Source organism: Bubalus kerabau, chromosome 7, assembly GCF_029407905.1.
Source record: "Bubalus kerabau isolate K-KA32 ecotype Philippines breed swamp buffalo chromosome 7, PCC_UOA_SB_1v2, whole genome shotgun sequence".
Lineage (NCBI taxonomy): Eukaryota > Metazoa > Chordata > Mammalia > Artiodactyla > Bovidae > Bubalus > Bubalus kerabau.
In genome coordinates, this window is record NC_073630.1 from 31,218,757 (window position 1) to 31,232,759 (window position 14,003).

Consider the following 14,003-nt stretch of genomic DNA (forward strand, 5'->3'; position numbering starts at 1 on the left):
AGCCTACTGTTGTTATTATCTCCCACCATCTATAAAGAAAAAAAAAACAAAAAACAAAAAAACCCTTTATTGACTCTAAATTCCCCTCCAGATTTGATTCCTTTTCCTTTAACAGCAAAGCTTCTCAAACATGTTGTCATTCCTTTATCTCTCCAATTCCTCACCATCCATTCCCTACTGTGTGTGTTCAGTCACCTCAGTTGTGTCTGCTCTCTGCGACTCCATGGACTATAGCCTGCCAGGCTCCTTTGTCCATGGGATTTTCCAGGCAAGAATACTAGAGTGGGTTGCCATGCCTTCCTCCAGGGGATCTTCCTAACCCAGGGATTGAACCTATGTCTCTTATGTCTCCTAAATTTGCAGGCAGGTTCTTTACTGCTGAATCCATGCTCCAATTAGTATTGTGGTCCTGCCATTTCACTGAGCAACTCAAATCAAGTTAGCCAATGACCTCTCTGTGTCTAAACCCAATGGTCATTTCTTGCTCTTTACCTGTAACTTGGACAAACATCTTTGCACATTTATTTATTTTCCTAGAATAAATAGCTCACAGTGGGATTGCTGGATTGAGGGGAATGCACAATAAAATGTTGCTACATATTTTCAAATTGCCTCCAAAATGCTTGTGTGACCAAGCTATGAGGTTTCTTAATCCCATATGTCCTTGGTAATATGAAATATTATGTATCTTCTAAGCTTTTGGCAACAGGGTAGGTAGAAAATCATACCTTGGTTGTCTTAATTTGCATGTTCTTAGTGATAAATGTGGTTGAGACTATCTGAAGATTTATTAACTATATAATTTTGGAATTGCTTGTTTTCTATCAGAACATTCATCTTTTTCTTATTAAAGTATTCTAAAGTTATTAGCATGGTGCCAAATATTTTAAAAATTCTGCCCAAAGAAAATTTGTTAGAGCTCACTTTAAAAACATGCATGGCCAAATGCTGGCAGGACTAAGAGACTGCACGACAAATTAATGGCTGGACCACAATTGAATCTAAGGGACATGACTCCCAGCACAGGGTTTTCCAGACTTCACCCCCCAGTACATAAAAATCAGACATAAAAATATTAATATGTCAGTCATATTACTGACTTAGGGAGACAAAGAATGGATTTTGTTATTTACCAATATTTTAGGATGTCTCTCATGAAGCGCTTAGAAGCCACAAATCCTTGGCTAGGTATTGCTAAGTTCTCTGAATCCCAAAGTCTTAGATATTGCAGTTTTGAATTAGTCAGAACCCTTTGGATTACAAGTGACAGAGAACTAACCTAAATAAGTTTAAGGTAAACAGAAGCATTATTGGAAAGATCCGAGGGCGTGTCACTATCTGAGAAAGGGGGTTGGCCTGGGACTGGGGCTTAGGACTTTGATCACTAACAGCCCTTCATCTCCCACTGGGATTCTCTTCTGATGCATGTAGATCAGTCCTTCAACTTTGAAGTTCAAATGGGGACCAATAACTTCTGAACCTCACAACTTGATTTCTGCTTACTAGGGAGGGTCTTACACATAACTTCTCTAAGCTTCAGAGGTTTTGTTTGTTTAGTCTTGAGTTTTTAAATGGCAGAGAAGGATTATATTTGAGTTAGCTCCCATTTGGTGTCTGCCCCTTGACTATGAGGACACAGCAGCACCCATTTAAGTTGTATCCTGGGAGCGGGGAAGCCTGTTTCCCAGAAGAAGCAAAGGGGGGATTCTGTTAACAGAAGTAAAGGGCATACCTACCACTATCCTGCTCAGATGGACTCATATATGAATCTTCCTATTCTCAACCCTTTTATTTTTCTGTGTCAAATATACAACTTAAAAAGAAGTACTTCATTTTTCCCCAGTAGGTTGCTAACAGTGAGAAGGTGTTCTATCTATAATGTGTTCCCTTTCTGTCTCCTACTTTGTCAGTGTAAGTCTGCAAACAGTAAGAAATGATAAGAGGGTGGCATGATGTCGGGTATATGAATATGCTATTGTGGGTGTCACGCGAGTGTATGTTCCTCGGTTCTTTGTCTCGTCACAACAAAGAATTGGAGCGACGGACATTAAAGCTCTCGGCGCGTCACAGCTCTCAGATCTTGGACAAACCATGTTACATCTCTTAGGCAAATCAGTGTTACAGCTCTATTTTATTTAGAAGATAGCAGGGAATCCATCCTCGAAGTGTGAGGGCATGCCAACCCAAAGACTCGAAGAGAGTGGAGTAGTGCACAGGGAGGGAGAGAGAGTGAGAGAGAGCGCGCACGCACGGGGGAGAGAGTCCGTGAGAAAGCACTTTGACGCCTCCTTTTATGTTTTCTCCTCCACCTGGGCCTGCCCTATGCAAATTGGGCTTAGCCAGGAGTGCTGTTTGTTCTGCCTGAAGTCTTCACTCTGGTCCTCGGACCTTCCTTTGACCTTCCTTGTCTTTTCCACCGCCATTTTGGACTCCTTTTCTCTATTCTACCTACCTAACATGGGTATCTGCAAAGACTGATACCAAAAAGGTAAATTGCACAAGATCTCACATTCATTCATTCTTCCTTCTGTTGCTTCTAAGCTTTTATTCAGCACCACTCCATGACAGACACTGTGCTAGGATCTAGGAATACCAAAGAGAAAAAGAAATAGCTCCTATCCTTAAGGTTTCATCGGTTTAATCATGGTGAAATCCAAATAGATCAAAGACGTTGAGTAAAATGACCAGTTTTTGTCATGTAGGTGGTGATTTAGTAGCAGAGGGTAGGCGTCTAGAGCTGACTTACAGCAAAGGAGGGTTTCCCTGAGGGCGGACACCTGACCAGTTTGGAAGGACAAGACAACGATGATGATGTAAGACAGGTTGTGAAGGAGAATGAAACGGCATCCCGGAGCAAACACACTTAAACGTCACGGAAGCAGTAAACTGTATATGTGGGAAGGGGTCAGTTTTTCAGTCAGGTTGAAGTGAAAGTGTATATAAAGGTGTTACAAGAATAATAGAGAGACAGATGAGGGCAAATCATCAAAAGCCTTCCAGTGCTAAACCAAAGAATTTGATCTTTATCCTAGAAGCTCTGTAGGGCCTTACAGAGTCTTTCAGATTTGTATCTTGGAAATATCTCTGGAATGCTAGAAGATTTGAATGAAGTGAATAGGTGGAAATTGCTGGTAGGGAAACCACTGCAGAGACTCTTGCTGGAAAATAGTCAAGATAAAAGATAACAAGCTTCTACCTAGACCTGTAGCCTGGAAAAGGAACGTTCAGAGCAGATTTGATCCATGTGAGGCAGGCAGAATCCTTGGGACAAGGTGACTAGCTGGATGGGGGTGGGAGTGAAGGCAAGGGAACCACGTGGCTGCTCTTGTGCTCTGACTCAGACAACAGGGAGACTGCTGATGCCTAGTTCCAAGATGGAGAACACAGGAAGAAGTGCTTAACTGATGGCCCAGAGGAAGTTAGATCTGACTTTTAGAGGAATTTTTAATTAATCTCAACTGTCAACTATTATATAAATTGCCACTTGCCATTGGCCCTTGCCATCTACCCTATAAGGATTAAGTCACGTACTGCTGCAGTGGCTGATTTTCAGCACCCCTTGAAAGGAGCTCATTGGAGATTAGAAATGAGGCACTCTGTGCTCTGGGAAAAACTGGCAGGTCTTCAGATAGATATTTTCAGGAGATGATTTTATGAGCCCAATACTTTTACCTCCTCGCATCTAGAAAAGCCCTAAAATCCTTCTGGCGACAGCTGCTCCTCGTGACTAGCAGAAACCTTCCAAAAAATATGTACTTGATTGCATGAACTCCCCCTTCACCAAAGTCATATATATATACTGACCTGCCCCCCCACCTCTTTGCAGCAGTTCTCAGAGATATTTGAGGTGCTGTATTTCGGGCTATTAAGTCCTCATTTTGTTGCAGATAAAGCTTGACTCACAACTCTCATGTGGTACATTTTTTTAAGTCAACATGAGAAAAGGGTTAAAGTCTACAAAGGTTGCTGATAAGCCTATATTGTTGATACAATTCTATTATTTTAATTATTATGTAAAGTTTAAAAATAAAATAAAATTAAATTAAAAAAATAAAAATAAAAATAAATCTTCATTTGTGTAGATGTACAAGTTTTCAAAATTCTTAATATAAACTTCATCAGTCTAGTAACTGGTAATTACTGGAAAGATCTCATGGTTCTTTACAGGAAAGATCTACAAGAAGGGACTGTTTGCCTTTCGTTACTACTTCCCCAAGTGGCAGGTTACAGAAGATCATTAAAATGTCCTGATATTTATTATTGGAGGTGAAGTTTCCAATTCTGTATGGATGGAAACTGAATATTAAGAGGCAATGATCTTAACTATAAGAGATTACTTGTTTTCAGATGACTGCAATGACTGATATTGAATTTTTAAACTTAAAAAGAAAGTATTTTGCTTTGTATTTGTATATGCTAAGTATTTGCCTTATGTTGGTTTCAATAAGGCCATCCAAAAAGAATTAAAATGTCAGATTCCCAGGGCTGCAAACTCCCTCTTACAGAGATGTCACCTCAATTAATAAAGAAGCCCAACCAGAGGAACTGTTGCAGGAAGGGGGACCCATTCCAGGGCCCAAAACTGGGCTCTTGTCTAACACTTGGAAATGAATTGTCGGAGAAGACACATGTGCTAACAAAGCAAAAGATTTTGTTGGGAAAGGGCACCCGGGTGGAGAGCAGTAGGGTAAGGGAACCCAGGAGAACAGCTCTGCCACATGTCTTGCAGTCTTGGATTTTATGGTGTTGGGATTAGTTTCTGGGTTGTCCTTAGCCAATCATTCTGACTCAGAGTCCTTCCTGGTGGTGCACACCTTGTTCGGCCAAGATGGATGCCAGAGAGGATTCTGGGAGGTGGTCAGTATGTGGTGTCTCCTCTTGACTTTTCCCGAACTCTTCCAGTTGGTGGAGGCTTATTAGTTCCGTGTTCCTTACCGGGACCTCCTGTCAACTTACACAAATGGTTACTATAGTGCCTGGCCAGGGTGGACGGTTTCAATCAGTGTGATTCCCCTAACAACTCCCTCCTGAGAGACTTCATACTCAAGATACTTCTTGGGAATTGGGGCACAGGTCTCTTTCTTCTGTAACTTCTTCCTGCCGTGCATGGGTGTAGGCCTGCCTAGCAGAGAAGTCTCTCTCTACCTGATCTAAGTCAACATATTTTTTGTCTGAAACCAGCATTCACCCTTGTAATAACAGCAATTTAATTCAAAACTGTTGGCTCCTCCCAGAGATGAAATAGACAGGGGCCAAACAGGAGACCTAACAGGATGGTCATCACTGGTCCCCAGAAACAGGAGGCAACATTTGGGGTGAGGGCTGCAGGGTCTGTGACTTTTTTTTTTTTTGAATGGTTGGTGGTGAGGCAACAGAGCTGTGCTCCAGGAATCTTGTGTTCAGTCTGAAGTTACCATCCTCCACCTGGGTGGGGGCCCAGTTCTGTACAAGAACTCAAAGACATTATTATGCATATTTATTTGAGAAGGAACCAGGACCCTGTCTGGAGGCTGTAGCAACCTTTGATTGTTTCTCCTCTGTTTCTGTATTCCCTCCCTTCTCTGATTAGCAATTGTTTGAATCCACCCTTTGGAATTCAGGGAAGGTCAAGGAGGCTGAATGAAGCCTATATCCTACAGACAAGAAACAGAGAACACAGAACAGATCTGTACTCCAGAGCCCCAGAGTCCTGCTCAGTTTTAATTTAGTGAACTAGGCAACTATGATTGCGATAACTTTCTGTCAAAATGGGACATAAGACTGCCTCAGCTTGGAGAATAGACAGTGAATTGGAATTATTCCTGAGCTCCAAGTTCTAGATCTGAGTCTTGTATGATTAAAATCTCAATCCCTTGGTCTGCCATTTTGGTGTAACAGATTCAATTAGAAGTAGTTGGAGGAGTGATAACTGGAATTTTAATACACAAAATAAATCTCATTTCTTTTTAGAAGAATAGGCCTGAAACCTTGTCTGGACCTGGCACTTTGGGGAGACTTGTAGCCAGGTAGCCAGTTGCCTAGTTGCCAACAAAGTTTTGTCTAGTCAAGGCTATGGTTTTTCCTGTGGTCATGTATGGATGTGAGAGTTGGACTGTGAAGAAGGCTGAGCGCCGAAGAATTGATGCTTTTGAACTGTGGTGTTGGAGAAGACTCTTGAGAGTCCCTTGGACTGCGAGGAGATCCAACCAGTCCATTCTGAAGGAGATCAGCCCTGGCTGTTCTTTGGAAGGAATGATGCTAAAGCTGAAACTCCAGTACTTTGGCCACCTCATGCAAAGAGTTGACTCATTGGAAAAGACTGATGCTGGGAGGGATTGGGGGCAGGAGGAAAAGGGGACGACAGCGGATGAGATGGCTGGATGGCATCGCCGACTCGATGGACATGAGTCCGAGTGAACTCCGGGAGTTGGTGATGGACAGGGAGGCTTGGCGTGCTGCGATTCATGGGGTCACAAAGAGTCGGACATGACTGAGCGACTGATCTGATCTGATCTGATCTGAAGGTTGTAGTTACTAGCTTCCAGCAGACATTGTTTTGAGAATGGTGGCATCCAAGCCTGACACGACTCAGAAAACTCAAGTTTAGCAATACAAGTTCTAATCTAAAAGTATACCCATAGCATCACCTAGTTATTTCCCAGGATATCTGAACCATAGCTACTCTATTTTTGACTTTTAATTGTAAACTTTTCCTTAATAGCCAAAGCAGATTTCACCATTAATGACGTCAGTGTTTCTCTAGGTATGAGAAGATGCAAGAATTGGGACTCATAAAATCTTCTCCTGAAAAGATCTAACTATCGGAAGGCCTGTTCTGCCAGTTTTTCCCAGAGCACAGAGTGCCTCATTCCTGATTTTCACCCTGAACTCCTTTCAGGGGAGTTGAAGGTCAGCAGTTGTAGTGGCCATGATTTAATTTTTGTAGACATAGATGGCAAGTGTCAGTTTTCAGTTGGCAGAGCCCCTTTTTGCTCATAAGACCATGATTATTGAGGGGGGCATTTCATGACCACTTTATCCCATGGTGCTAAGAATGTCCATTCTCAGGCTTGGCAAATATTTTGTTGACAGGCCACTCAATGTGCTGTTACTGGACTAGGCCATAAAACAGTATCCAAAATTCTCTGGCCCACCTGTCTCACTAGCCTCTTGTTCCAGGATAACATTCCCTCTTATTGCTTCTTCCCATATCCAGAGTTACACTGTTACCATCTCGATCTCATATGGAACTATATATTATTTTATCAGAGGCCTCAGTCACACATTTGGCAGTATAAGAAACAGCAATTTTTTTGTTTGTTTTTTCAATTTTATTTTATTTTTAAACTTTACATAATTGTATTAGTTTTGCCAAATATCAAAATGAATCCGCCACAGGTATACATGTGTTCCCCATCCTGAACACTCCTCCCTCCCCATTCCATCCCTCTGGGTCATCCCAGTGCACCAGCCCCAAGCATCCAGTATCGTGCATCGAACCTGGACTGGCAACTTGTTTCATACATGATATTTTACATGTTTCAATGCCATTCTCCCAAATCTTCCCACCCTCTCCCTCTCTCACAGAGTCCATAAGACTGTTCTATACATCAGTGTCTCCTTTGCTGTCTCGTACACAGGGTTATTGTTACCATCTTTCTAAATTCCATATATATGCGTTAGTATACTGTATTGGTGTTTTTCTTTCTGGCTTACTTCACTCTGTATAATAGGCTCCAGTTTCATCCACCTCATTAGAACTGGTTCAAATGTATTCTTTTTAATGGCTGAGTAATACTCCATTGTGTATATGTACCACAGCTAAGAAACAGCAATTTTGTAAAACAGGTGAAATACAAATAACACAGCCAGCAGTATTAGTAAACTCACAAGTAAGACTTAAGTCAAGAGCTTCCATTAGATGTAGCCCAGTATATCTGAGATCATCTGACTTAGTCTACTCTGTATGAATCTTTATCTTCCAGGGAAATTGCCGGGAGCCGGCATATTGCATATTGAGTGAGGATCTGTAATAGCTCAACTGGAATTCTATCACTGCCGGGAGCCAGCGTGAGGCACTCCGCCCATGACAAAGGTCATGAGGAAGGAGGCTCGGCATACGCAAAGGCGGGATCGAGCCTCAGGAGTCCCCCTGGAAATTCTCGAGCATCTACCCCCAAAACCAGAGTCTGCCTACTTTCTGCTTTGTGCTTTCACCTACACCTCTGACTTTACGGGGGGCTGTCCCCCACTACCTCTCTCTGAAAAAAGAGTTAGCTTACAGCTCCAGTTAATAATTCTTGGATGTGACAGTGTTTCAACCTACAAACTCCTTTGGAAATCCTCTAGCCTGCCTGAATGGGTTTTCCCGGCCACATGTGATTGTTCAGAGCCTCCCAACTGTGAGAGGCAGGAGATGTTCTAAACTGACTAAACACAGATTCCTTTGAGTAGTTAAAAGATTGATTAGAAATTGTATTGGTGAAGGGTTTTTCACTTGTTGGGCCAATGTTTGCTGCTAAGTCTCCATACTCCTTACCTACTGTGTCCTTGGCAGTATATTGATTGATATAATGGGTGTATAGAAATGTAAAATGCAGCTTTGTCCAATGCTTTTTGGAAGGCTGGTTCCTGACTTTGGAATAATCACCTTTAGAGAAAAATAAGTTTCTTAAAATGTTAACAGGCCTCCGGGCCAGAAGATGATGTCAATCACCTGAACTTTTGCATATGATAAGTTTGAAAGCCTGGCTTAGATTAGAACCAGGAACTGCTGTCCTTGCATGACTCCACCCCTTCCCCCATTATCCTCTATGCATACCTTAAGGTATAAAAACTACTTTGGAAAATAAAGTGCGGGCCTTGTTCACCAAAACTTGGTCTCCCCATGTCACTCTCTCTCCCAAATTCCAGCTGAGTCTCCATCTGGAGCGCGGAACCCACCATGCTTGCTAATTATGCCTGGGCTTCTAAGATCCGACCGGGGAGGCCTCAGTGTCTCCTCTCCTTCGGGAGAACGGAAGGACGCCTGCGGCCTACGTAAGTGGTGCAAACTTCTTGTCTTGAAGTTTTATTGGTCTCCCGCATAAACCAAGCTACTCAGCCTCTTTTCTCCACTGAATTTTCCTACTGAGCTATCCTCATTCTATTACTCTTTATATCTTTGATGAATAAATAATTAAATAGGTCGCCGACGCCGTCCCCGCTTCGAATACCCTGGATCAGCCGGGGCTGGACCCCGGCAGGAAATTATATATTGGCACTGTCTATAAGGCACATAGCCCAGTTTTCTAGGGTTACTAGACTGATTATCTTTAGTATGATTTAATTGTTTCCAACACAGAGGAGACTTTAAACCTAAATTACCATAGCCTTTTGTTACTGCTGCTAAGTCACTTCAGTCATGTCCGACTCTGTGCGACCCCATAGACGGCAGCCCGCCAGGCTCCCCCGTCCCTTTGATTCTCCAGGCAAGAACACTGGAGTGGTGTTAGCTATATAAATCCATCCCATAATTGTGGGAGATTTTTCCCCTCCTTTGCTGAAACTTTGCTTGTTGCTCTGACTGAGCTTGAGTAATAGAAGAAAGCTCAAATTTATGGCGAGAGTCAGAGCAGGCATTATTAATTGGCCTGGTGAGGGAATCCCACCTAGTAATATCAGAGTGACCTGAATATGACTATAATTTATTTTTTTAAGTGAATTTTCTCAGGGTCAACCAGTTAGAGCCTTGTAGTAGAGAAATTTACCAAGGTAACCCAGAATTAGACACAGGTAATTGGCCACAAACCCAACAATTGGATTGATTTCTAAAACTAGCATAGGATCTGGCCTATGATAGAAAAGCATTTGATTGATATGCAGAGGTCTAAGAAGTCAAGAAAACATTATAAATGATCATATGAATCAGGTTCAGCATCTTGGGCAAGCTGTCTACCTCTGATGTCGTCATCTTCTCATCCTGGTGTAGTGTAGTTTCTCCTCTGTTTGAGCATCATTTTAAGGTGAGATAAGGTCAGCGGTCTTCTCCATAGCCCAGTCCAGGGTGGGGGCCTTTGGAGGTGGGAATTAATCTAAGAGTCAATTTCCCTTCAGTTTCATTGTGCATGAGCTAGTTAAGAGTACCTGATAACAAAGTCCTTCTATCCAGGTTGGAGACAGTCCCTTTAATTATGTCTTTTGCAGTTCTGGTTGCAGGTCATGAGGCATCCGATCTTCATCCAAAGATAGATTAGTGGGATAAGCTTCAGAAACAAACTTATGGAGTTCTTTAAGAATTCAATTATATTTTACATTAATATCGCATAACAGCAAAGAACTATCCAAGAAATAAGTTTTAGTAGATGCAGACCTCCATTAACAAACTGGATTTAACATTTATTGAAACGTCTTTTTCTCTTTAAAATTACCCTCATTTTTATCAAATATAACCAAATTAAGGCTAGTTTGTTTGCAAAATAGGTCTGTTCCCACTAATTTTGGTCTGATGATTTATATAACCATAATTGATCATAGGCTTTTTATTTTGCTGAAACATTTATAGAGTCTCAGACTGAACTGAAAATAAAACAGGGCTGGGAAACTCACCAAAGGCTTATCATAGATCTTGCCTAACAAATCTAGGTGAATTCTTCCCTTTATAAGGTCTCAAAAATTCCTTGAGATTTTTGTACCTGTTCGTGAGATAACCTTCCTAACTCATTTGATAAACTTAATGGAAACCTAAGAATTTCCAATTTCTGGAAGAGTCAGATAGAGAGAAAATATAATTGTTTATAACGTATAATTTTACCAAAGTATTGTCATAATACTTTTCACGTTTCACTTTCATGCCTTAGAGAAGGAAATGGCAACCCACTCCAGCGTTCTTGCCTGGAGAATCCCAAGGACGGGGGAGCCTGGTGGCTTCCGTCTCTGGGGTCGCACAGAGTCGGACACAACTGAAGCGACTTAGCAGCAGCAGCATTGTCATAATTAGTTTGAGAGGAAGGTTTTCCCTACTCCCAAGAAACATAAGATTCAAACCCACAATTTTTCAGATAGAAACCATAAAAGTTATAAGCATGTTCACTGGTTCATTCAGTCCTTTTGTTAACTTTTGTGAAGTCATTACATTGGTTTTCCATTAGAATACCAAGACATATCAGAATGTTAAGAACTCCATATAATTTATAGGATATCTGTATTAGTAATTTTACCATACATTATAACGTGAGCGGATTTATTACTCATTTGATAATCTTTTCCATGTAATTTAACCAACCAAATAAACACAGTTTAATATCTCTCTTTGGGATGTTTCAGGGGCCCTCTGAAGCACCCCAAAGTTAGCTAGAGGTCAAAGGACCTTCAAAAGTATTCAATTTAGGAAGTTTTATCGAAAGATCAATTAAAAAGGTTTAGAACATTTGGTCAGATTTAGTCAATGTTGATGGGTGTATCATTTAGATTATTGATGGGTCACAAGGAGCATAAATACCAAGGCTCAAGATCTAGTGAAAGTCAGCTCCTCCATCTTGTACCTAGTTGGCTCTAACCAGTTTTCCTATGGCTGTGTCATTCCTAACAAAATCCATTTATCTAACTAATTATAATCCAATTTTAGAAAATCCCAATCATGCATAACTCTTTTTAGTATTTTTTCTTTTTTTTTTTTTTTTTTTTACTGAAAACACACTTCCTACTTTTCTTTAGCAACCAAGAACTTTTATATTAGCATTTTATAGATTGGTGAGCATAAATACCAGTGATAATCTCTAAAACCCTTGCTTTATTAGAACATTTTAGGATGGCACCAAACATTATTCATTTATACTCCCAAATCTCTTTGTGTCTCTGTGTTGTAGCCACGTGTTCTGGGAAACAAACTCACTCAGAAGGGCAATGCAGATAGTGGAGTGCAGTTTATTACACCGGCTGGCCCAAGGCAGAGTCTCCTCTTAGCCAAGGACCCCGACCAGTTTTTGTGAAAACCTTATATACCCTAATTGTACTTGCTCAAACCCACCTCCCCAAATTCCTTGAAACTAGTCTGGACAAGGTAAAAGAGAGATACAATCAAAGTTAACCCATGATTCACGTGTCACAAGACTAGATGAACAGTGGACATTTATCAATAGGACTGTGGTCCTATCCCGATAAACATAATAGAATTTACGACTTTTTTCTGTTACAGAGATAATTAGCATATTCTTTTAGGCAATGGAGAGTCCAAGTACAAGTCCTGAGGCTCTTTTATCCGGGTGTCTAGTTTTCCATTGGTATGCCACTTCTATAGACACCGGGCACAAAGTTGAGAGTCCATTGGGAGGGTGACCATGCGTGTAGCCTAATGTTCACAGCCTGGCCTACAATGGAGTCCAGCTCTGTCTGTTTCCTCCTTCATCTGTAAAAGGAAATTAGTGTTTAGTAGTAAATGTTTCAAAATCTTATTTTATTTGGAAATGACCTAACTATTCAATAGATTTCCAACACTGAGTTTAGCACAACCCTTAAAAGTTCAAGTTATGCTAATCTGGAGAGACTATTTTAGACAAATATTTCTAAAGCATACTTATTCTTAATAGAGCTTATCTAAAAACTCATATCTCATTTACATTTTTTAAAGAAGTTTCTTCACTCGAGGTAATTTCCTTGTTGACAAACTTGTAACAGATATGATAATATTTAACTTATATTAAACTTAGGTACAGTGAAAACATTCCATTTAATGTTAATTACTCTAAGACATGTCTGTATTAGATAGGTCAACAAACAAACATTAATATCAGGTATTTAATATGGAATATTTCCCAGTTCACATGAACCTGGAATTTCTTGTTTAATTTAGAATTATTTGATTTGTAAGCACTTGATTGCTGGGAGAAATATCAATAACCTCAGATATGCAGATGACACCACCCTTATGGCAGAAAGTGAAGAGGAACTCAAAAGCCTCTTGATAAGAGTGAAAGAGGAGAATGAAAAAGTTGGCTTAAAGCTCAACATTCAGAAAATGAAGATCATGGCATCTGGTCCCATCACTTCATGGGAGATAGATGGGGAAACAGTGGAAACAGTATCAGACTTTATTTTGGGGGGCTCCAAAATCACTGCAGATGGTGACTGCAGCCATGAAATTAAAAGACGCTTACTCCTTGGAAGGAAAGTTATGACCAACCTAGATAGCATATTGAAAAGCAGAGACATTACTTTGCCAACAAAGGTCCATCTAGTCAATGGTTTTTCCAGTGGTCATGTATGGATGTGAGAGTTGGACTGTGAAGAAAGCTGAGCACCGAAGAATTGATGCTTTTGAACTGTGGTGTTGGAGAAGACTCTTGAGAGTCCCTTGGACTGCAAGAAGATCCAACCAGTCCATTCTAAAGGAAATCAACCCTGGGTGTTCTTTGGAAGGAATGATGCTAAAGCTGAAACTCCAGTACTTTGGCCACCTCATGTGAAGAGCTGACTAACTGGAAAAGACTCTGATGCTGGGAGGAATTGGAAGCAGGAAGAGAGGGGACGATAGAGGATGAGATGGCTGGATGGCATCACCAACTCGATGGACATGAGTTTGAGTGAACTCCGGGAGTTGGTGATGGACAGGGAGGCCTGGCGTGCTGCGATTCATGGGGTCGCAAAGAGTCTGACACGACTGAGCGACTGAACTGAACTGAACTGAACTTTTCTTTAAGCCAATTAAATAGAGCTCATTTACAAATTGAGGTCCTTCCCTGGTAGCTCAGATGGTAAAGCATCTGCCTGCAATGCGGGAGACCCGAGTTCAATCCCTGGGTCAGGAAGATCCCCTGGAGAAGGAAATGGCAACCCACTCCAGTATTCATGCCTGGAAAATCCCATGGACTGAGGAGCCTGGTGGGCTACTGTCCATGGGGTCACAAAGAGTCAGACACCACTTCACTTTCACTTTCATTTACAAATTAACCTCAAAAATATTACCCAGAGACAAACACAAACCAAGACATATTTAGACAGACACAATGCAAGATCTAGCTTCATTTTCTAAGCTTAGTCATGAATTA

At 41.1% G+C, this 14,003-nt stretch overlaps 1 long non-coding RNA gene across 1 annotated transcript in view; it reads right to left on the reverse strand.

Moving 5' to 3' along the window:
* Positions 1-11,731: 11,731 nt before the first annotated feature.
* LOC129657617 (uncharacterized) overlaps positions 11,732-14,003 on the reverse strand; it is a 192,471-nt gene continuing 190,199 nt past the window's right edge. The window contains exon 12 of the long non-coding RNA XR_008716902.1: positions 11,732-12,364. This is a non-coding gene — a long non-coding RNA (uncharacterized LOC129657617). The remainder of the gene's footprint in view (positions 12,365-14,003) is intronic.